The sequence below is a fragment of the Myxine glutinosa genome, chromosome 2 (genome assembly GCF_964187855.1).
Source record: "Myxine glutinosa chromosome 2, kmMyxGlut1.1, whole genome shotgun sequence".
NCBI classification, from domain to species: Eukaryota; Metazoa; Chordata; class Myxini; order Myxiniformes; family Myxinidae; genus Myxine; species Myxine glutinosa.
The window spans coordinates 114,408,062-114,431,776 of NC_136262.1; the positions used below are offsets into that span (position 1 = coordinate 114,408,062).

The window sequence follows — 23,715 nt, forward strand, 5'->3', positions numbered from 1 at the left end:
CTTACAACATGACAATGACCTTAAACATACCAGTAAATCCACCAAGGAATGGCTGAAAAGAAAGAAATGGAGGGTTCTGGAATGGCCAAGTCAAAGCCTGGATCTAAATCCCATCGAGATGTTGTGGGGGGATTTGAAACGAGCTGTGCATGCAAGAAACCCCTCAAACATCGCACAGCTGAAAGAATTCTGCATGGACGAGTGGGCAAAAATTTCTCCCAGTCGATGTCAGAGACTGGTAGACAGTTGTAAGAAACGCCTACTTGAGGTTGTTTCTGCCAAAGGGGGCAATACCACCTATTAGAGCCAAGGGTGTACTTACTTTTTCCACATGCGAAATTTGCATTTATGTTTATTTAAATTATACAATGGACTACAAAATGTAAATGTTTCATGATATTTGTTATATTATATCACCTTTATCTTTCAATATTGTTGAAATGAAGATCAAATAGCTGTATGTTGAAATATGTTGAAAAAGTCAAAACTTTACATGGGGTGTACTTGCTTTTTCACGTGACTGTATATATTGTTGCGGATATGAGGACTGTATTTTTTTTTATTGTGTGTATTATTATGATTGTTTATTCTGCGCCTCCTGCCTCCGGAGCTGTGTAAAGGTCAAAAGGCGTCCCATAATTAGTCCATAGAGCATCCACACCACAGCCAATCATAGAATACCCCTGTTCGATAGTTATATCTTATTATGTGTTTTAGGGTAAGGCTGTGTCTCCCATTAATTGAAATACTCCATTGCACCAGTGAAAGAGATAGATTCCCTTCAGTCCCACTCCCAAAACTTCCATTCCCCCTTTTCGTCAATTGCCATTCGCATTGCCAACTGCATTTTGGGCGGTTTTCTCTTCATCCGCCATTGACCACGAGGCAGGGTTGGGGAAGAAAGGCGGGTCCCCACCTCGTCATATAGGGGAGGAGTGAGTCAGCCCCACTCAACCAACCACGAACAAGGGGTTGGACTTGGAGAGGGTGTGGAAAGAAAGATCGAGGAGGTTCGCGAAGGTTGAGGGGCGGGGCCTATATAACCCGCAGGCAGGGCGTTTCCCAAGCGGCAGACGGGAGATGAACCATTACAGGGAGACGAGAGGAGGTCCAGAGGAGATGAGCCTTTACCGAGAGACGAGAGGGAGTCCAAGGAGTTGAGTCCAACCAAGAAGTCCAGAGTTGAACTGCAGCTCGAGCCACCGCAACTGCATTTGCTGCAGCTGGAGCCACCGAAACTGCAGCCACAGCAGCGTGAGGCCTGGACGGCAGTTTGGAGCAGGGCCGCGGAGGAGCGGCGGCTGCCCAACGAGTCAATCGTTCTGAAGGACCAGTGGACCTACCTATCCCGCCAGCCATCCATCTCCCGCCAGTCCTATCATCATTCCCCGAGTGAGTCTGTCCTTGTTTGTTCTGTCCCTGGGTTAATTAAGACTGTAGGTAAGCTAGCGTTGCACTGTGTATATAATCTCGTCTGTAAATAAACGTGACTGCTTTCTTCCTACTTATATGTGTAAATAATAAATCCAATTCCTCTACTGTACGTCTTCTTCCTCTTTGTATTCGGTCGCTTTAGAGTTTTCCCGATTGAATAGCGGTGGCGCGATCCGGCCAAAGTTTGGGGCAAATCGGGTATTAGTCGGGGAATAACTGTTCGGTCGCGGTTACACCACCGCTCGGTCAAAATAACATCTTTAACCGCGTCCGTAACAATATATATAGGCTGCCAGTTGTTTGGAATTGCATACAGACACATACATAAAGCTGATTCTTACCACTAACTGACTGACATGAATGTTCGTTACTTTCCAGGTGTCATAGAAAGCTGATGGACATCAAAACCGATATTCCAGGAAAAATCACAGAAACATCGGAAAGCGTCAGTAAATAAAAAAAATTACGTAAAAAAAACCCATAAATATGTCTGTAAATGAAAACTCAATTGATATCTAGCATTTGAAAATTGTAATTTCTATAACTGTAAGCGGTGACATAAAGACCTCAATGAAAATGTACATTTAAAAACCGTAAACACATCCACAAAAAAAAAACACTCAATTGATATCTAGCAGCAGCTTGGTGATGCTTGCCTATAATAATCATAAAGCTTCTATTTATTATGTACCTACATATGAAGCACGGTTCATTGTTGCTTACAATGTGTAAACATACCCCAATATATATGCAATGTTCACATGCACACATTCCCATTGGTCCTTCTGTTCAATACACTGAACATTATTCATTTGAAATTGCCCGGCATGTCGTTAGCTGGAGAGCCGTGTGATGCGGGTATTTAGGATACTGAACATGTAACCATGACAGAAGAGGGGGTGGGGTAGTGGAACTTTTCCAAACTTTCCTGACATGGACATATTGCCCCGTTGTTCCTCATTCCAAAGGTACAGCTTATACTTAAAACAGGTTTTCCACCTTTTATTTACAGAAGTCAAGAACTATATTGCAAAGGAAGATGGGCCATCACACAACAGAGTACAGCAAACAGAGCATCCCCCCCCCCCCCCTCACTCCTCCCACTCCAACCCAAAAAACGCAGTTGTTTTTTGCACGATAAGGATATGGCACGCCTAAAATTCCTTGAACAGATGTAAATCACATCCATGATTAAAACAAGTCCAAAGGTTATCTCAGCAATCACATCACCCAGGAGCTTCTACTGCGGGTCGATTTGATAGAGAAGGTACATCTAGGAATCACATTCGCTCGCAAAAAACGTTGAAGAATAATTTTGTTTGTTTTTTCCACAGGGTGATGGAAGAGTGAAGGGACCGAGCACGAACGGCACGAACTCACAGTGCGACAGGTGGGCCCTGAATGAACACAACAAGCAAGGGGATGAATGAACACAAAAAGAACCAGGGGGGTGACACAATAACCTGCAAGTGTGAGGGTTGTGTTCAGTGGGGTTGGTGGCGGTGGAAAATATCTTGAGTGTGGAGGAGGAATGACGTGAGATTGTGGTGCACCACCTGTTTGGAAGCCCTGGAGGGAAGAGTGGGATTGAACAGACTCTGGAAAACAGTTCCACAAATTGGAGAAAAGAGGGACAAATGATTGGAGGTGTGTGGTATCCTGTATTTGGGAAGTTTAACCAGGATATGATTCCTGGAAGAACGTGTGTTAATCCTGGGGAGGGTCGGAGGGTTAGGAGACCAGGTGGGGAGCTGAATTGGAGAAGTGCTAAAAAAACAGAGGCTACCAACCTGCCTGTAAATTGTAATATGCAAGCCTTGTACTGTATAGCCAGAGATTTGTTTTCTGGCATTATCAAAGATATGAACATTTTTATTATGTCAAAACATGTACATCAGAATTAGCATCATCAGAATCAGAAATTCATGAACATTAGTGTCAGGCCATAGTGGACCAGGAGATGGGGCATTGGGGGTGTCCTCTCACATTTTTGAAATGGTTTGGTACCCTCGCCAGAGGAGAGGGTATTGCATTTGAGTCCGTTTGTTTGTTTGTTTGTCTGTTTGTCCACACAGAATAAATATGATTTTCTCTGCAACCGTTGGTCCGATTGACAGGAAATTTTCACCATAGGTGCAACTCCACCTGTATAATTTTTGTTATGATAATTATGACATCATAGGTCACGTGGTTCGGCCGCCATCTTGGAAAATCGAAAGACTTTGCACCTCTATATCTCCGAAAGCGCTGAATAGAAAAAATTGAGGCATGGTTTATTGTAAAGAACTCTCCACGGGGAATAAAATATGTTAATGATGATGTCATAGGTGCCTCCATTATGACGTCATAATTCGACAAGTACAAAACTTCATCCGATAAACATGAAATTTCTTGAGCATAATCTAGGGATAAATTGCTGGAGAAAAAATAATAATGATGACGTCATCGGTCGCGTGGTTCGGCCGCAATATTTGTTTTAACACAGAAGCCTTAAAAACCACTGAAAATACATCCTGGCGAGGGTTTGCAATCTCTGATTGCTCTTTTTCTTGTTGAATCTTGTGATTACACAATAATCCATGCTGTGTTTATTTACTAAATGTGTCGGTGAAAAATGAACTTGTTGCTTTCTTTTGTTTTGTTGTTTCAGGGTCTTTTGTTTGACCATCTACGTGGCCAAGGATACGATGGCTGTTCTCCTGTGTCTCCCATTATCTCGGACTACAGATGTGAGTGAACAATTTGTCCCCAGATGAAAGTTAAATGTTTTGTGCACCAGTTTGCACAACGATTAGATTGCATGGTTGCCGACACCCGGTTAAAGAAAATAATGGCAAGAAACAGATTTTTAGGAAACCGTGATAAACTGCTTGGCCACATATGGGAATTGAGAAGGCCGCAACCAAGAGTAACGAGCACACCACATTCGTTGAACACATCCTTATCAGACCAAGCACGAAGCTGAAGCCTAACTTGTCAGCACTGCAGGGAATAAATATTTCCACTGGAAACTGCTGTGCACCACGCTAACTAGACCGACACTTGGTAGAGCGCACACCTCCACCAGGCTGAACTGTTTATGTGTTGTATCCCACTGAAAGGCCGGATCTGCATCCGGACCTGAACCAGAACCTAGTCGGCTTGTTATTGCCATCTGACCAACTCATCCACCTAGTTTTGACATCAGTCATCACAACTTTTTGAAATATGCTAATATCGTTTTTGGCCCCCTCACTCAATGGTGAAGAATTAATTTTTTTTAATTAATTCTGAAATCCTATTCTGGATCTTCACCAAAATCAAATCAATTCTTCCTTGCCACACACCCAACATGTCCACCAAATTGCATCCGAATCTGTCAATAACATTTTGAGATATCCTGCTCAGAGACAAACAGGCGGGTGAAAACATAACATCCGTCCACCTTAGGTGGCATAGGTAATTACCTGCAGGTTACTTTGGGTTAACTTTTGCAATTACAGCACGTGGTGTGCAAATGTCTCCAAGGTAATAACTTGAATATTGCAACAACGCGAGCATCTTATCCAGCTTTTAGTTTGAGAACTTGCAAACATTAAAAGTGAGCATAGCAAAGGTAACAACGAAGACAGCACGATGAGATAAAATTTAACAAAATAGAACAGTGAATAAGAAGGCAATGAAATTGACATCTCAACCTAAGAAGAAAGGATCAAAATTATCATAAAACTTCACTTTCTCATTGCAGTAGCCATGGAAACTGGGCCACGCAGGCCTCCACACATAAAAAACCTGACAATTTGATCAAAATGTACTTGCAGAGTTGATCAAAATGTACTTGCAGAGTTCATCAAAATGTACTTGCTGAAGCTCTTAATTCTTAAGCAAATAGTGAGAAGACTTACTATTGCAATAAGTAAACATATTGTCAGGCTTGAATGGTTACCGATGATCAAGTTATTTCCTTAAACCATGGGGAGATGACACCGAGGATGTGTGAGCGGAACAAAATGGCAGAGAACAGCCAGTTGTCACCACCAACATTCATTCAAAACTAAATCATCGCCATAATTCTATATCATCGATGCCATTGAACAATTAATCAAGAATGTAGTCAATTATGATCTACTTGCTTATTACAGGCAAATTATTACCCTGCGCTCGCGAAGCGAAAAGTGGGGGTAAGCATTCAGTTGTGTACGTGTGCCGTGTGCCGTACGTGTCTGCATTTGAAAAATTCATTTTCTCGGAAACCATTGGTCCGATTGACACCAAATTTTACCATGGAAGCGCCTCGTCTGTATAACTTTTTTATTCATAATTGACGCCATCTTGGAAAAACGTTACACCTTTATATCTCCCAAACCGCTCAATGGAAAAAATTGAAACATGGCTCATTGTCAAGTACTTACCATGGGGAATAAGATAAGTTGATGGTGATGTCATCGGTGCCTTAATTATGACGTCATATTTCGACAAGTGCAACGCTTGATCTGATCAGTATGAATAAAACAAAAATTCCTCTGCAACTGTTAGTCTGATGGACACTAATTTTTCAGAATGTGTGCGGCTCCTCCTGTAGAATTTTTTAATGTTAATTATAACGTCATAGGTCACGTGGTACAGACGCCATCTTGGAAAAAATCGAAAAATGTTGGACCTCTATATCTTCGAAACCACTCTATGCAAAAAATTGAAACATGCCTCATTGTCAAGTACTCCCCTTGGGGAATAAGATATGTTAATGATGATGTCATCGGTGCCTTTGTTATGACGTCCTAATTCGACAAGTACAACACTTATCCGATCATTGTGAATTTTTTTTCTCAGCCTCCCCTAATTTGTCCTCCCCTAATTCCTTTTGTCCCACTGTCAGCTGCTCTACTCCCCGCGCAAGGTCTTCTATACCCCCCTGTAACCTAGCCGTACTATTCCTCACCTCTTTCTCCATGCGCTCCTCACCCCGCTTCACCTCTTCGCGTACCCCCGCGACCTCTTCGCCCACTCCACGCCTTATCTCCTCCCCCATCTCTCCCATCTCTTTGGTAGATGCCGCCCTCATCTGTTCCAAATCATTCCTTTGGGCATCCAATTTACCTTCCAACCCGATTTTCACCTCCTCTATCTGATTCCCCATTTGTTTAATTTCCCGGGCGGATTGCTCCCCTATTTCCCTCAATTTGCCTTCCATCTTGTCTTCTAGCCCCATTAACCCATTCTTCACCCCTTTCATCCCGTTGTCTAACCCCTCAAATTTGTTGTCTAAACCCTCAAATTTACTGTCTAAACCCTCAAATTTGGCTTCTAGCCCCCCGATTTGATTTCCCATATTACTTAACCCGTCTCTCAATCCCCCGATTTGATTGCCCAAGTCCCCAATTTGGGCACTAGTACCCCTCGCTTCGTCCCTCATTGCTCCCATCATTCTGCTTTCCATTTTCTCACTGTCAGCCCTCCTTCTGTCTTCCATTTCTTCACCCGACTTGACCATAAAGGCCTTTATTTGCTGCATGAATAGGCCCCAGTCCATCGGCGGCGCTGCTGCGGTCACGGGCGTGGCGACATTTGGTGCCGCCTCGACCTTGTGCGTGAGGCCGCCATCTTGTGCGCCTGAAACCTCCGCTACCACATCCTCATTGCGCTCCTCCTCCATTATTCCCACTTCCTCCCCGGGATCCTGGGTCGATTCTACCCCCTCTAACTCCCCTACCGGCATCCGGTCGCCTTGATCCTCCATGGCACGACTTAATTTGGATTTTACACGAAATTTCGGCCGCTTGTAATTTTGACCAAATTTTTTTTTGGGATGTTTTTAAAATTTGGTTCGGGTCCAAATCCCAACTCCTCGACACCAATTGTTACGGATCTCAGTCGTCGGCCTTTCCCCCATACCAAGGGGGGGTTAGCCCCTTGTCTGATACTGACCGACGTGAGTCTTGGAAATCCCAACGCTCCTTCCGGTCGAGAGCAGCCAGGGTAATTGGTCAATGAAAAGTCCCAAGGACCTGAGTGCCACTCCTGACCGTGAAGCAGGGAAGAGACTCCCGCTCGAACCATGGTTTTAGATAGACTAGTTACCGAGCGGTTTTTAGCAACCCGGAGTTCGAGCCATTTAACAAAGACTAACCCGATTATAAACGTTGGCCGAAATCGCACCACAGGAACTCAATGGGGAAATCTCTAAAACGATCGGATAAGCATGAAGAAGAAGACGAAGGTAGGAAGAACAGATATTTATTAATTATTTACACAAACCAAAATCAAGGAGAAGAGAAGAAATAAAAGTAATATACAGGGAAATGGAAGGAGCAGAAGGACACAGAGCAATTCTTAAAACAAGCTTAACTTATACCCAGGACAGAACAAACAATACAAACTCACGTACACGAATGGATAGTATTGCAGGGGTGGATGGCTGGAAGGATGGGAAGGTGGGACCACAGGGCTGGAAGGATGCAGTTCCGGTCCGTGCAAACGGCAAGGCTAGAGGTGAGCGGCCGCCGACCCTCCGTAATCTGGTTCACACGGCGGCATTGCTTCGCGGCAGCGCGTCCAAGCTGCGCGCGGCAGGAGCTTGTTTGAAACAGCAGGTCTCTCCTCACCGCACCTCCTTGATGGTTCCGGAATCGGAAAAATGCCACAAGATGCCACAAATGAAAAATGCGCCTCCCTTCACAGAACTTCTCAGTGCGTCCTCCCTCACTCATCTCCCTAAGCAGTCCCTCCGCCACCCTTTTATTGCTTTTCCCGAGATCAAGCCGCAGGTTAAGAGGGCACGCCTACCGGGTCGCTCTCCGCAGTGCCGATTGGTGAGCATGGGCTCTTCCTGGCTCCGCCCATGATGACGAGGGGCGGGCCACGCCCTTCTTCTCCGAGCTGACCATGCCGTAATGGAGGCAAATGCAGTTGGCAATAATGCAGTTGGAAATGGAGGCTTTGGGGAATTTGAAAAGGGGATCTATCTTATTTCATTTGATGCAACGCAAATGAACTAGTGGAAAAACAGAGCCTTATACTGACATAGAATAAAGAGATAACTATTTAGAAGGTCCTATGATTTTCTACGTGTGTGCGATGGACTAACTAAGGGGACGACCTTTGATCTTTACAATTAATGGAGGTATTTACAAGGAATTATTACATTATTTACAGAGGGTGATATTTACAAACAATTACCAAAGTGCAGGATTCTCAAATCCGCATCAATATTGTATACACATTTGGAATTGCTGAGCTCTCAGCCTCAGGTGTCTGCCAAACTGGATGGCTATGGGAACTTTCCACGGGAAATTTAATTGAGGAAAAGCAGCAGGAACGGTGGTCTTCATCAGCTCGTCAGGAATCAGGGCTTCAAACTGCCATTACCGACCATCGTTCTGGAAAATGTTCGTTCATTACAAAACAAAATGGATGAACTATGTGCAAATGTCCGGTTGTTGTTTTTTGTTTGTTTGTTTTTTGTATACAGAATCGAGGCTCGTGTAAGAGCTCGGTTTCTACACAAGTACAGAGAAGCATGCATGCCTTCGATGTTTCATGGAGACCTGGCTTCATTCTGGAATACTGGATCGTACAATGGATTTGGAGAACCATCAAATTGTGGGTAGAGATAGAACAGAAGCTTTAGGGAAATCCCCTGGAGGTGTGTATGTATGTACATCAATTTTTGATACTGTCAGTGAAGGACAAGGTGTGCACACCAGAGTATGAATTGCCTATTGGTGGACTTCGACATTTTTATTTCCCGATGGGTTTTACCTCTTTATTTACATCTATTGGGGACTAGCAGAAGTACCCGGCGTTGCCGGGTGGGGGAGGGGAGGGGAACGGGGGGGAGGGGGAAGGGGAGGAGATGAGGAGCGGAGGGGAGGAAAGGGGGAGGAGGACGCAGGACACTTCCTCTTCCTCCCCCTCCCCCCTCCCCCTTCCTCCCCTCCCCCTCCTTCCCACCCCTTCCCCTTCCCCTTCCCTTCCCCCCCCTCCCCTCCCCTTCCCCCCCTCCGCACCCCTTCCCCCCCTCCCCTCCCCTTCCCATCCCCTTCCGCCCCCTCCCCTCCCTTCCCCCTCCCTCTCCACCCTCTCCTCCCCTCCCCCCCGTTCCCCGCCCCTCTCCTCCCGTTCCCCTCCCCTCCCCACCCGGCAATGCCGGGTACTTCTGCTAGTTATATATATTTTCAGTTCAATGGTCTGGCAGCGAGGCCAGAACATCACGTGATCGCTCTGAGCGAATCAGCGAGCTGCTCTGGCACATGCTGAGATTCAGTGTATAATGTTCCTCGCTGAAATGCGCTTAGTTAAATATGAATAAAAAACGCAATCGCTTTTCGCTCTGAATTACGTGCAAACGCATGACGGAAATCACCATCGCCCAGCATTGAGTGCCAACTAAGATGGCGCCCGGTAGCTACATCTCCACCTGTGTGGTGTGAATTGCAATATATATTTTCAGTTCAATGGTCTGGCGGTGAGGATTGAACATCACGTGATCGCTCTTGAGCGAATCAGCGAGCTGCTCTGGCACATACTGAGATTCAGTGTATAATGTTCCTCGCTGAAATGCGCTGAGGTAAATATGAATAACAAATATGGATCTCGTCAAATATTTTTAGGTAGGCCATGTCCTTCCCAGGCTCAATGGCCATGTCTATGCCAAATATCAACTACGTGAGCCTCTCCGTTTAGGAGTCTATAGGTAACACACAAACAAACTGTGTTTTATATATATACTAGCAGAAGTACCCGGCATTGCCGGGTGGGGGAGGGGAGGGGGTGGGGGAAGGGGAGGGGAGGGGGTGGGGGAAGGGGAGGGGAGGGGAACGGGGGGAAAGCGAGCCCCTTGGTAAAGCGAGCGATTTTTTTTTTCATAGCGTCATAGCGTTCATAGCGTCATAGCGATTTTTTTTTTCATAGCGTCATAGCGTTTCATAGCGTCATAGCGATTTTTTTTTTCATAGCGTCATATCGTTCATAGCGTCATAGCGTTTCATAGCGTCATATCGTTCATATCGTTCATAGCGTTTCATAGCGATTTTTTTTTTCATAGCGTCATAGCGTTCATAGCGTCATAGCGTTCATAGCGTCATCACGTGATCGCTCTGAGCGAATCAGCGCCCACCTGCTCTGATTCCGTTGATTCTGTGCGCTGAAATGGGCTGAGGTAAATATGAATAAAAAATATGGATCGTCAAATATTTTGAGTTCGGCCATGTTCGTCCCAGGCTCAATGGCCATGTCTATGCCAAATATCAAGCACGTAAGCCTCTCCGTTTAGGAGTCTATCGGTAACATTACACACACACACACACACACACACACACACACACACACACACACACACAAACTGTGTTTTATATATATAGATGGATGCATATTTGCAGTGGGTGTACCCCCAACACATGTCAGGGGCCAAACCCCATGAACCGGGCATTTCCCTCGTGTGTGTGTGTGTGTGTGTGTGTGTGTGTGTGTGTGTGTGTGTGTGTGTGTGTGTGTGTGTGTGTGTGTGTGTGTGTGTGTGTGTGTCAGTCTAACTCCATCATGGCCCTGACTTCGTGAAGGCGGGAGTACACCAACCTGGATGTGTGGGATCTTTGGGTCACTCCAGGGAGATCGATCGGCTGTCTCCTTGCCGCAGGCTTTTTCGAGAGTTCTGTCTGGGGCTATCCAACAACAACAACCTTTTTATTTACCGATTTACCTATTCAGAAAGAAATACAGTCACGTGAAAAAGTAAGTACACCCCATGTAAAGTTTTGACCTTTTCAACATATTTCAACATACAGCTATTTGATCTTCATTTCAACAATATTGATAGATAAAGGTGATATAATATAACAAATATCATGAAACATTTACATTTTTTAGTCCATTGTATAATTTAAATAAACATCAATGCAAATTTCGCATGTGGAAAACATAAGTACACCCTTGGCTCTAATAGGTGGTATTGCCCCCTTTGGCAGAAACAACCTCAAGTATGCGTTTCTTATAACTGTCTACCAGTCTCTGACATCGACTGGGAGAAATTTTTGCCCACTCCTCCATGCAGAATTCTTTCAGCTGTGCGATGTTTGAGGGGTTTCTTGCATGCACAGCTCGTTTCTAATCCCCCCACAACATCTCGATGGGATATAGATCCAGGCTTTGACTTGGCCATTCCAGAACCCTCCATTTCTTTCTTTTCAGCCATTCCTTGGTGGATTTACTGGTATGTTTAGGGTCATTGTCATGTTGCAAGGTGCACCTTCGGTTGAGCTTCAACTCTCCGACAGATGGCCTCACATTATCCTCCAGCACCCTCTGGTACAATGAAGAATTCATAGTGGATTCTGCCCAGGCCCTGATGCAGCAAAGCTGCCCCAAACCATAATATTTCCACCACAATGCTTTACAGTTGGTATCAGGTTCTTGTGGTCAAATGCTGTCTTTGGTTTTCACCAAACATGTCTTCTGGTACTGTGGCCAAATAGCTCTACCTTTGACTCATCTGTCCAGAGCACATTGTTCCAGAAGTGCTGATCTTTGCCTAGGTGTTCATTGGCAAACTTTAGTCTTGCCCTGATGTTCTTTCTGGACAGCAAAGGTTTCCTCCTGGCACACATCCCATGTAGATCAAATTTGTGCAGCCTCTTTCTAATGGTAGACTCGTGCACTTTGACATCAACAGTGGCAAGAGCTACCTGTCGGTCCCGTGATGACATTCTGGGGTTCTTAGAGACCTCTTTCAGCATCTTGCGGTCTGCTCTCGTGCTGAACTTGCTGGGGAGGCCTGGCCTGAACAAGTTGGCAGTTGTTTGGAATCTTCTCCACTTGTAGATGATCTTCCGGACAGTCGAATGATTGATTTCAAATTGTTTGGAGATCTTTTTAAATCCCTTCCCAGACTCGTAGGCATCTATAACCTTCTTTCTGAAGGCCTCAGAGAGCTCTTTTGATCTAGGCATGGTGACGCCGCACACTTCAACAACAAAGAGCAAACCAAACTAAATGTCTGAGGTTTAAATAAGACAGGTTCCTCCAAGATCCTTTCAAAACGATGTTCTAATCATTTGCACCTGAGCTGGTGCACCTGATTCTAATTTTATGTATTTGAAGTAGTGATACATGTAGGGGTGTACTTACTTTTTCCACATGCGAAATTCGCATTTATGTTTATTTAAATTATAGAATGGACGACGAAATGTAAATGTTTCATGATATTTGTTATATTACATCACCTTTATCTATCAATATTGTTGAAATGAAGATGAAATAGCTGTATGTTGAAATATGTTGAAAAAGTCAAAACTTTACATGGGGTGTACTTACTTTTTCACGTGACTGTAGATGGGCAAGTTACAAAGTCTAAGGCAGATTATAAATGAAAGTTAAAATGGATTTTCAAAAGAAATGATTCCCGCGCTGCTTGGCACAAAATGCACCTTGGATACAAGAACAAATCATGAGGGTAGCATAGGGTACTGAAGACTTTGTTGGTAATCTGAATGATTGTTATTGTGCATTTGATGATTCAGGATTTCCAACTTGAGAATGATTATATTGTGGAGATGTTATCGGAGAAGATTCAGAACCCGGTTGAGAATCTTGAAGTGAATGTGTATTCAAGGTTCGCAATGTATTTGCTGAGACCGAGGTAAGCAAGGCCACTGGGCCAGATGGTATTTTTTAATAAGGTTCTGAAACCGCGCAGCAAACAACGTGGCCGATGTTTACACTGATTTATCAATCATTCTTGGGTAATAGTGTCATTACCCCAAATTGGAAATCTTTAATTAATCATTCCAGTTACCAAAAGTAATAAACCCAGTGAGTTGAATGATTACTCCATCAGCCTTGATATCCTATGAAATGAAGTGTTTTGAAAGGATATTGTTGAAATGTTTGAGTAGCTAAGTAGAATTGTTTGACCAATCTCAATTTGCACATCAGAGTACCTACCATAATAAGGGTGTCGGGGATGCTTTCCGCATTTACCACCAAAGATTGTACCATAATAAGGGTACCATAATAAGGGTGTCGGGGATGCTTTCCGCATTTACCACCAAAGATTGTACCATAATAAGGGTACCATAATAAGGGTGTCGGGGATGCTTTCCGCATTTACCACCAAAGATTGTTCCATAATTTAGATACTCTTAGGGTTTTGTAAGACTTATCCACTGCCTTTAATATAACATTGTACCACACACATTAATTTTTAGTTACGACAGTTAGATTTCACATCGATGCTTTCAAGATTGATTCACAATTTTCTTCCAGATAGACCCCAACAGGTGATGTGCTAATATGGTATCAGGTGTCAGGGTTTAGGGTTGTTCTCTCCCTCATTTGTTTTCTTTGTATACAAATGACTGAAGCTGTTCAATCCTAATTGTAGTGTTATCAAATATGCAGTTGATATGGTAATTATAGGGTTCCTACTGAATGATAATGAATTTGTACACTGGTGTGATGATGATTTTAAGTTTTTTTTACACTGGTGTGACGTCATTGTTTAGTTCCTAATGTCAACAAGACAAAGGAAATTATTTTTTTATTTTTGCCATTTAGCAGATCGCCATGACCCTTTGATTTATTCATGATCGTAATATCGAACATGTTTCTGATCATTTAAGTTTAAGTATTGGGACACAGTGATCGATAACAGATCGAAACGGAGTAAGAATTCCCCCAAGGGTTTCCTGGTAAAGCAAACCAAAGATTGTACTTTTTAAGGAAATTGCAAAGAGTTTGATGTTGATAATAACATTTTGGTTCTTTTCTATCAGTCCTTCAGTTGGATATGTACAACTGAAGAGGATAAGAAATTTGTCAAAAGAGAATGCTCAGAAATTCGAAAAACCCAGGAAGATGATCCAGGAAGATTGTCTGGCATGTGATTTCGGTGAAGGGTCTGAGAATTTTAAAAGTGATTCTTCACCATTGAGAGATTGGGCCAAAAACGAAAGATAATATGGTCGTAATACGAGTATATCGTCGATTGCAGAAACGGGTATTTACTTTAACAGCATTGATTCGTGTTTTGCATTCAAATAAAGGCGCGAAAATGTAATGGTTCGACTAACACTGATAAACACTGGGATCAAATAAGTCATAGTCATGTGGTTCCTGGTGTTGGCTTAGCGGTTAGGGTGTCGGCTTTAGATCCAAGATCCTGGGTTCGAATCCCGGTCGATCGATTAATTAACACTAGGGGGGTTGACTCAGCCTGTCATCTCAGCCTGTCATCTCAGCCTGTCATCCTTCCGAGGTTGGCAAATTGAGTACCTGTTCACTGGTAATTCCCTGTGTGTCGCAAAAGGCGACCAACAGGGTTGGTGGCAGGAAGGGCATCCGGCCGTAAAACATTGCTTCAAAAAGGGGACCACGGTGTCCAAAAAAGGCCAACCCCTGCTCTGTGGGGAAAAATGGCCTCTAAAGGTGGTTCTTCATGTGGTTCCACCTGTCCCTCCCTCACTTCCCCAATGCCAGGGATAGAAACATGGTTATTCCAGTGTTTATTGGATTGAAATTTGAGGAAACATAAACTACAAAGTGTTTAAGGGAGATAAACTTTGTTCTTATGATGAGTTGTTAAGGTTAGGGCCAAAATTATTTACAGGTATTTTATTTGGAGGATTTTGTTGTGCTGTCCCACTGTCATGTGACTAAATCCTCGGCTCTGATTGATGGACGCTTTTGATGGACATACATACATACACCGGACGGACAAACAAATGCTGATCCAGACGGCATTGTCCTACAGGCTACATCGTAAAAATATGGCTGCCAAACCACGTGAACGATGACGTCATCAAAAAAAAATTATCGACCAATTTATCCCCAGATCACGTTCTTGGAGTTTCTTACTGATTGGATCAAGCATTCTACTTGTCGATTCATGACGTCATAATGAAGGCACCTATGACATCATCATTAACATGTTATTCCCCATGCGGAGTACTTTACAATGAGCCACTTTTCAATTTTTTTCCATGGAGTGGTGACAGACATTATGAAGGTGCAAGGTTTTTCATTTTTTCCAAGATGGCGCCCATACCACGTGACATATGAAGTCACAATTATCATTAAACAAGACGAAAGTTTAAGGGCGGCGTAGCCGGGCTTGTAAAATATTATAAACCACAAACACGTATGAATAGCTTTTTAAACAGTCGCTAATGCTGTTTATAACATTAAACAAAGAAATTTGGAGGAATCCCGACATCCGTGAGGTACGTTTTACTTACAGAACTGAGCGAAGATCTACTGTGCTCTATATACCCCACAAGGGTTGGGTACGTACCGTTTTGTTGGAAAAGACGTAACGCTGATGCTTTCGATATTTGATGGTCATTTTAACAATCGGTTTGTTTGTTTCACACTGAATGAAAACGTAAAGGTAGAGTATGGCGATTTTGATATATGACTGGTTCGACGATATTTTCAGCATATAAATCAAAATCGCGGTATGTGGCGAGTCAGCCACCGTAATGACATCAGACATAATCATGTCACCCTGTCATGTGACCAGATCCTCAGCTCTGATTGGTGGACGTTTGAGGGGACATACATACATACAGATGGACAAACACTGTTCCAGACGGCTTTGCTCTACGGGCTACTCCGTAAAACCGTGTGGATACACACCCTCACCCCTCCCCTATCCAATAAAATGTTTAATCTACCATTGTAAATTGTTACATGTATGAACAATATACTTGGCCGAGTCGCCAAACCATTCCAGTTGCCCGGTTCAAATCCGGCGAGTCGTGTGAAAACGACCACAGAAGTCAGGTGAGTCCACAGCACTGAGTCGGACCGTTGCCTTTTAGCTGCACTACCGTACCGTATGAAACATACCATATGTATTGTTACATGTAATAAACATGCTATATGTATTGTGTTAGATGTATTAAACATACTATATGTATTGTGTTACATGTAATAAACACTATATGTATTGTTACATGTAATAAACATACTATATGTATTGTGTTAGATGTACGAAACATACCAAATGTAGTGTTACATGTAATAAACATACTATATGTATTGTGTTAGATGTACGAAACATACTATATGTATTGCGTTACATGTAATAAACATACTATATGTATTGTGTTACATGTAATAAACATACTATATGTATTGTGTTACATGTAATTAACATACTATATGTATTGTGTTAGATGCACGAAACATACGATATGTATTGTGTTACATGTAATAAACATACTATATGTATTGTGTTACATGTAATAAACATACTATATGTATTGTGTTACATGTAATAAACACACTATATGTATTGTGTTACATGTAATAAACATACTATATGTATTGTGTTACATGTAATAAACATACTATATGTATTGTATTAGACGTACGAAACATACCAAATGTAGAGTTACATGTAATAAACATCCTATATCTATTGTGTTACATGTACAAAACATACCATATGTTTTGTGTTACATGTAATAAACATACTATATGTAGTGTTACATGTAATAAACATACTATATGTATTGTGTTACATGTAATAAACATGTAAAGACCACAGAATCTTGTTTCTCACAGTCTCAGAGTCCTTTAGGTGCTTCAAGCGGGCTTTCATGTGTCTTTCAGTGAGGAGAGGCTTCCGTCTGGCCACTCTGCCATAAAGCCCAGATCGGTGGAGTGTTGCAGTGATGGTTGTCCTTCTGGAAGTTTCTCCCATCTCCACACAGGATCTCGAGCTCAGCCAGAGTGACCATCGGGTTCTTGGTCACCTCTCTTACCAAGGCCCTTCTCCCCCAATTGCTCCGTTTGGCCGGGCGGCCAGCTATAGGAAGAGTCCTGGTTGTTACAAACATCTTCCATTTAAGAATTATGGAGTCCACTGTGCTCTTGGGAACCTTCAATGCAGCAGAATTTTTTTTGTAGGCTTCCCCAGATCTGTGCCTCGACACAATCCTGTCTCTGAGCTCTTCAGGCAGTTCCTTCGACCTCATGGCTTGGTTTTTGCTCTGATATGCATTGTCAGCTGTGAGACCTTATATAGACAGGTGTGTGCCTTTCCAAATCATGTCCAATCAATTGAATTTACCACAGGTGGACTCCAATCAAGGTGTAGAACCATCTCCAAGATGATCAAGAGAAATGGGAGGCACCTGAGCTAAATTTCAAGTGTCATAGCAAAGGGTCTGAATACTGATGTAAATGTGATATTTCAGTTTTTTCTTTTTAATAAATTTGCAAAACTTTCCAAAATCCTGTTTTCTCTTTGTCATTATGGGGTATTGAGTGTAGATTGATGAGGGAAAAAATGAATTTAAACGATTTCAGCATAAGGCTGCAACATAACAAAATGTGAAAAAATGAAGGGGTCTGACTTTATGAATGCACTGTATATGTCCTTTAAGACCCCCAAGACCGGTTATTCTGCCACTTTGCTATCCTTGAGACCCTTGAGGCCTCCTGCACCCTTAAGACCCTAAGACTCTTAAGACCCTTTCGACACTTTTGACACTTTTATATCCCTTCACCCTTTAGACATTTTAGAACCTTTAGACCTTTACACCCCTTAAGTCCCTTTAGACCCCTAAGACCTCAACACCATTTCTAAACCCCTTACACTCTCCAGACAGCTTGGACCCTTGACCATTTAGAGCTCTAGACCACTTGGACCTTTTTAGACCATTTTACATGCTTGAGAGATTCGACCCCTAATACACTAACTACTATTGAAACGTACCCTTTAGATCTGTAGACCATGTAGGATCTTTTCAGCGCACACCACACAAACACAGACTATACTTTTTCAGCAAGTAATTCGCAAACTGGACTCACCCAGGGAGTGGGGACTCTGCTAGTTTATGTATGAAATTAAAAGCAAAGGGAAAAATACACAGCCTTGTGGTGTTCCATTGTTGATAACTAATCAAACGTTCTGAAAGGGTCTTCATCACTTGAACCTGTTGAATTCGGTCCTATTGAAAATCTCTGATTCATAGAATGAATCCCGATCCGACAGCTCGATTCTGCAGTTTCGGAAGGAGGCGATGCAGACTATTGACAAAAAGTAAAAACTGCATCATGGACAGATTTGTTTTGTTGGTAAGCAAAATGAAATTTCCCAATGTACTTTGAGATTGGGATGAGCAAATGTTCAACTAGAATGGCACTTGGTATGGTCAAATAGTGCATACCTCCGCCAGGCTGAACAGTTTACGTTTTGGACCCACTGACATCTCAAATCTGTATCTGGACCTGAACCAACATCTAATCGGCTTGTTCTTGTCACTTACCCAACTCATCCACCAAGTATTGTCAAAAGTCGTCCACAACTTTTTGAAATATCATGCTACATACGGTATATCGTTTTTGTCCCCCGTCGCACCACGGAGCGAAAGGGGGACTATGGTTTTCCCCTCCGTCCGTGTGTCCGTCCGTCCGTCCGGGCGTGCGTGCGTGCGTAAGCGAAGGACCGCATTCGAATTTGGTGTGTGGGTGCAACCCACGTCAAAATCCAAGATGGCCGCCGCCATGTACATCTGATGCCATGTATGTCTGAACCTTGTGAGCGGAATATCTTGAAAAATAAGCGAAGTACCAACTTCTAATCTGGTGTGTGGGTGTACCTAGGCATAAGGAAGAACCCTATTGAAAATTGTGTCGCCACGTCAAAATCCAAGATGACCGCCGCCATGTATGTCTGAACCTTGTGAGCGGAATATCTTGAAAAATAAGCGAAGTACCAACTTCTAATCGGGTGTGTGGGTGTATCTAGGCATAAGGAAGAAACCATTTGAAAATTGGGTCGCCACGTCAAAATCCAAGATGGCCGCCGCCATGTATGTCTGAACCTTGTGAGCGGAATATCTTGAAAAATAAGCGAAGTACCAACTTCTAATCTGGTGTGTGGGTGTATCTACGCATAAGGAAGAACGCTATTGAAAATTGGGTCGCCACGTCAAAATCCAATATGGCCGCCGCCATGTATGTCTGAACCTCCTCAGCGTCGAAGAGTCTGGCATTTCACTCAGGCCGACTGGGACGGGCTTCAAGCAGCCATCAATCGTCTGGATTGGTCTCCCATCTCCACTGCCTCTGACATCAATTCTTCCTGGGAATTCTTCCAAAGCAAACTGATCTCTCTCATGCACAGATTTATCCCATCTCGTCTTCAGTTGTCTTACCCTTCCTCCCGTCCATGGTACACCGAATCTTGTGGTGAGGCAGTTGCCCTGAAACAACTTGCCTTTGCCTCTTGGAAGGCTAATCCAACTGAAGGCAATCTCAGTTCCTTCCACCAAGCTCGGAACAAGTGTGTGTCTAGTGTCTACCCTCAGGAGTGCCAGGAAGCACTATCTCTCCTCACTCAAGAACGAACTCTCAAACCTGTCTCCTTCCTCCAAATCCTGGTGGCGTCTGGTCAAATCCGTTTCTGGTGTTTGTTCCCCCTCCATCCCCTCCCTTACCTCAAATGGCCACACAGTTGACATCGCACGTGACAAAGCCGAATGCCTCAACTCTGTGTTTGCCTCAAAATCTTTAGTCCCAAACCCATCTCTCTCTGTTCCCACCTTTCCCAGTCGAACCCAACTGCTCCTGGACTCTGTGTCCTTCTCTCCTGACAAGGTGGAGGAGTTTTTGTCTAACCTCGACTCTGATTCTGCAACTGGACCAGACGGCAACAGCCCACGGGTCCTAAAATCCTGCTCTGCCGCTCTATCTCACCCTCTCTCTGTTCTTTTCACCCTATCTTTTGCTCAAGGTCATCTGCCAGCATCCTGGAAATCAGCAAACATTACCGCTTTACACAAAAAAGGTGCAAAAACAGATCCTTTTAACTACAGACCAATCAGCCTGCTCCCAATTATCAGCAAAGTCATGGAATCCATCATTGCTTCGGATATGAAATCTTTCCTCTTCTCCAATGGCTTGATCTCTGATCATCAATTTGGATTCAGACCAGGTCACTCTACTCTGGACATGCTGCTTCTCCTGTCTCAACAATGGATGGAGGTCCTCAATGCCAAACAGGAAATCAGAGCTGTCTCCCTCGACATATCACGTGCCTTCGATACGGTCTGGCACCCAGATCTGCTCACCAAACTCTACTCCTATGGTATCTATGGAAATCTCCATGCATGGCTTGCGGACTTCCTCTATGGTCGTAGTCAACGTGTGGCCCTGAATGGATTTCTCTCATCTCCCCTTCCTGTTCAGGCTGGAGTTCCCCAAGGCAGTGTGCTGGGCCCTGTGCTTTTTCTGGTCTTTATCAATGATCTCTCCGACTCTCTGGAAAATCCTCTCTATCTCTTTGCTGATGACTCCACTCTCTGCCGCTCCATTCCTCTTCCCTCAGATCGGCAGTCTGCAGCCTCCTCACTCTCTGAAGACCTGGACAAAATCACAGACTGGTCAAACAAGTGGAACATGTCTTTCAATCCTGACAAATCTCACACTCTTACTATGTCTCTCCGGAAAGATCGACTGGACAACCCTCCCATCTACTTTCTCAACAATCCTCTCCAAGAAGTTCTGTCGCTCAAGCTTTTGGGTCTCACTATCTGCCATGATCTTTCTTGGGAAAACCACATTTCCAAGCTGGCCTGCAAAGCCAGTCGCCGACTGGGCATCCTCCGTCGTGCGAAGTCCTTCCTAGGCACACCTGAGCTCCTCACCACATACAAGGCTTTCATCCGCAGCTCAATGGAATACTGTTCTCCCCTATGGGCTGGTGCTCCTGCCTCACACCTAGCTCGGCTTCACGCTGTTGAAACCAAAGCTTTCAGAATCATTGGAATCTCCTGCGATGAAGCTATCTCTGAGGGCCTTTCACTCACTCACCACAGGCAGGTAGGTGGTCTTTCTGTCTTCTACCGACTCCTCTCCGGCCTTGCTCCCATAGCTCTTTCTGTGCTCTGTCCTCCAAATATTCCTACAGGTCGCACAAGATCTGCCAGCAAGCCTCTGATGGTTAAACTGCCAAAATCTCGGCTCTCTGCTCACCTTCACTCCTTCATTCCTCTTTTCTCCCGCCTCTGGAACAAACTCCCACACTCCCTTCAATCCCACTCCTCCCTCCAGGTCTTTAAAACAGCTGTTCACCACCATCTCTTATCTTCCCCCATCCAAAACCTTGATCTTTTCTACCCCCACTAATTCACCCCAGATCCACCTTGTTTGTAATTCCAACTTCTTTCCTGGTAGTCCTGGCAGTGTCCATATGTTTTATGCCTCTCCCACCCCCTTTCCCATGCCTCCCCCCCAAAGCCCTCTCCCTCCCACAGATCTCTCGATGTCTCCATGTCTCTCGGTTCCTGCTCTCAAATGTTGTGTTTGTGTCCTTCCCCCTCTCTCCCCATCTTGTCTACCGCTCCCGATGCTTTTTGTTTTACGTGTCGGTTATGTGTCGGTTTGTCGGTTTGTCTTTCTGTGTGATAAATGTTCGCTCCTTCACGAGCCTCGATCTTGTATACAAAAAAAAAAAAAAAAAAAAAAAAAAAACCTTGTCAGCGAAATATCATATCATAGCATGTTTTCTGCGTCTTCCACTTTGTCAACTCACATCATTTCCCCGTCAACACCATCGTCATCATCATTTCAATCGGACCTAGGCGTAACGCTTGTTGATCCTATCACTCAATGGTGAAGAATCACTTTTTAGAGATTAAAAAAACATATGATATCCAGAAATCGAATCAATTCTTCCTTGTCACACACCCAACCTCTCCACCAAGATTCATCCGAACCCGTCCATAAATTTTTCAGATACCGTGCTATATATTCATTTTTGCTCTATTTCTCAATGGTAAAGAGCACTTTAAAAATTTGCGGATCCACATCTGGATCTTCACCAAAATCAAATAACTCGTCCTTATCACCTACCCAAACTCTCCACCAAATTTTAGTCAAATCGGTCCACAACTTTTTGAGATATCCTGTTCGCAAACAAACAGACAGACAGGGGTGAAAACACAACCTCCATCCACCTTCGGAGGTGGAGGCCGGAGGTAATGATGATCTTCTTGAAGTATTTTATGACAACTGAGGTCAGTGCAACAGGCCGTGAGGCCAGTAGTCGTTGAATCATTTTGGTTGATGTTCTTTCGGGCAGGAACAATAATGGCTGACTTCCAGTAGGATGGAATATTGTGTGCATGTCATGATTCTTGGAAGACATGGCACTGTCAGTGCTTGTGCACATTATTTCAGCAACTTCCCACAGATCCTGTTGCCTTGAGTGGGTTTATAAGTTTAAGTTGTTTGTTTTACTTCCCTCATGACTGTTACAGCCTGTATTTATAATGGATTGAATTGAGATTTTTCCATGATTTAGAAAGAAACAAACCTTTCTATATAAGGTCCCACAGTTGACAGTGCATGTCAGAGCAGAAACTCCACCATGAAATCAGAGGAACTGTCAGTAGAACTCCGAGATAGAATTGTGAGGAGGCATAAATCTGGGGAAGAGTATAAAACAATTTCTAGAGTGTTGAAAGTTCCCAAGAGAACAGGGAGCTCCATCATTAGGAAATGGAAAGAACATGGAACAACCCAGACTGTTCCTAGAGCTGGCCGTCCAAGCCAACTGAGCAACCGGGCAAGAAGGACCTCGGTCAGGGAGGTGACCAAGAACCCAATGACCACTCTGACAGAACTACAGAGTTACTTGGATGAGATGGGAGAACTGCCAGAAGGACAACAGTCTCTGCAGCACTTCACAAATCTCGGCTTTATGGGAGAGTGGCCAGACGGAAGTCACTCCTGATAGTAAGGGAAACATATGAAAATCTGTTAACTAAATTGTTACCAAAAAATTTCTTCACCAATATGTTTGTAAAGGTGTGTAATAACATGTGTTAAAATGTTGAAGGTCAACTCCCGTGGGAAACCCAGAAAAAAAGCTGTTGAATTCGGGTACCGAAAAATTATTTTCGAGAATGTTATTTTTTTTAATCGGCCCTTAAGTAACTTATGAGGGGTCAAATAAGGGTTTTTCATGATTCTGAGTTGATTGTTAACATTTATATTTCACCACAGACACTCCTTTGTGGAAAAATAATTTCTAAATATATCTCATTTTCTACTTTGCAGGACATGGAGTCTAGCAATATGGATGAAGACGTTACTCCACCTGTGCTCAATTGCTTCATCTGTGCACGCTCGGATACACCAGCACCAGCACTCAGAGGAGGACGTCAGTAAACATGTTCCAGTCCACAGAGACCTTGCCAAGACACAGATGAAGCGAGATGCAGAGGCAGTTGAACTTGTCCTAAAATGGTTTGAGGAGATCAAGCCATTCGACAACGATAGAGACAAGGAGTT

At 43.7% G+C, this 23,715-nt stretch overlaps 1 protein-coding gene and 1 long non-coding RNA gene across 2 annotated transcripts in view; one reads left to right on the plus strand and one right to left on the minus strand.

Moving 5' to 3' along the window:
• The window catches only part of LOC137421385 (alkaline phosphatase), a gene marked incomplete in the record, with an annotated part of 133,361 nt that overhangs the window by 105,142 nt on the left and 4,504 nt on the right, over positions 1–23,715 (minus strand).
• Positions 1,771–23,715, plus strand: LOC137421390 (uncharacterized). Its single transcript, XR_013622339.1, has 4 exons — positions 1,771–1,879; positions 2,769–2,824; positions 4,085–4,163; positions 23,482–23,715. It is a non-coding gene; the product is annotated as an uncharacterized LOC137421390 (long non-coding RNA).